The following is a 1,665-nucleotide window of genomic DNA, read 5'->3' on the forward strand; positions in this document are numbered from 1 at the left end:
CCAACTTCTTAAATGATTTTTTAAAAAATTTGCAGTCATCAGATTTCACTCTTTGCTCTATAGATTTTGACAGATGCATGGTATCTTGTATCCACCATTACTGGAAATTTACTGCCCTAAAAACTTACATTACAACAATTTTATTGCCCTAAAAATCCCCTGTGTTATTCATCCTTCCCCCCTTCCTCCTGAACCCTGGAAACCACTGATCACTTTACTGTGTCTACAGTTTTACATTTTCCAGAGTGTCATGTAAGGGGAATCATACTATATGTACCCTTTTCATACAGACTTCCTTTACTTGGCAATATGCATTTAAGTTTCCTTCATGTCTTTTCATGGTTTGATAGTCATTCTTTTTATTGCTGAATAATATTCCATTGTATGGAGGCACCACAGTTGGTTTATTTGTTTGTTTAATCAGTTCCTGCTAAAAGTGTGTTAAAATTCCACCCTGTTCATAGATATGTCTTTTTCTTCTTTTTTTTCTAAAATTTTTGCTTTATAAACTGATGATATATTTAGTACATACAAATATAGAATTTTTATATCTCTCTGATGAACTGAGTCTTGTCATTATGAAATTCTCTGCCTTATCTCTAATATGCTTCTTAGTCTATTTTGTCAGTTATTAGCATCCTTATGCCAACTTTATTTTGTTTAGTGTTTGCATGGCATATTGTTTTCTGTTGTTTTGCTTTTAGCATTTCTGTACCCTTATATTTAAAAGGTGTCTCTTATAAAGCACATATAGCAGGCTTTATGTTTTTATCCTGCCTGATAATCCTTGCCTTTTAATTGAAGTATTCTGTCTTTTATATACAATATAATTACTGATGAATTTGGGTTTAAATCTACCATCTAAATAATTATTTTCTGTTAGTTTCACTTGTCTATGTTTCTTTTCTTTCTTTCCTTTTTTGGATTATTGAAGTTTTTATTTCGTATTTCCCCATAATTCATTTATTATCTATGCATTCTTTCATTATTATTTTAGTGACAACACCAGAGATTACAACATGCTCCTTGAATTATTAAAATCTTTATTTTGCTTTCAATTTTAAAGGACATTTTCACTGGGTATAGAATTCTAGGTTGGCAGTTATTTTCTGTCAGCACTTTCAAAATGTCATTTCTTTTTTTATGGAGGGGGAGATTCTATCATTCCTTTTGAGAAATAAGACATATATTTTATTGGTGATTCTTTAACTTATGTATCTTTTTCTTCCCCTATCTTCCCCTATCTCATTTTAAGATGTTCTCTTTGTCTTTTCTTTGCTGCATTTGTATTATGATGTGCCTACAGGTGACTTTCTTTGAAGTAATTTTGCCTGACATTTTAAATATTTTTTTAATCCATGGCTTGATTTTTTGAAATCAGTTTTGGGAAATTCTCAATCTCTACCTCTCCAAATATTTCTTCTGCTCCATTTACTTTCTTCTCTACTTCTAGGGCGCCAGCTGCACTTGTGTTAGTCCTTTTCCCTATATTTCTTATACTCCTTTTTTGTACTTTCCATTATTTTTTTCCCTTATGCTTCACTCTAGGTATTTTTAACCTACTTCTTCTAATTCATGAACTCTTTCTTTAGCTGTGTCTAATCTACTACTAAATCTATTCACTGAATTGATATCTTTTTATAGATTCTAGCTTTCTGCTGAAAT

The sequence above is a fragment of the Mesoplodon densirostris genome, chromosome 5 (assembly GCF_025265405.1).
Source record: "Mesoplodon densirostris isolate mMesDen1 chromosome 5, mMesDen1 primary haplotype, whole genome shotgun sequence".
NCBI lineage: Eukaryota > Metazoa > Chordata > Mammalia > Artiodactyla > Ziphiidae > Mesoplodon > Mesoplodon densirostris.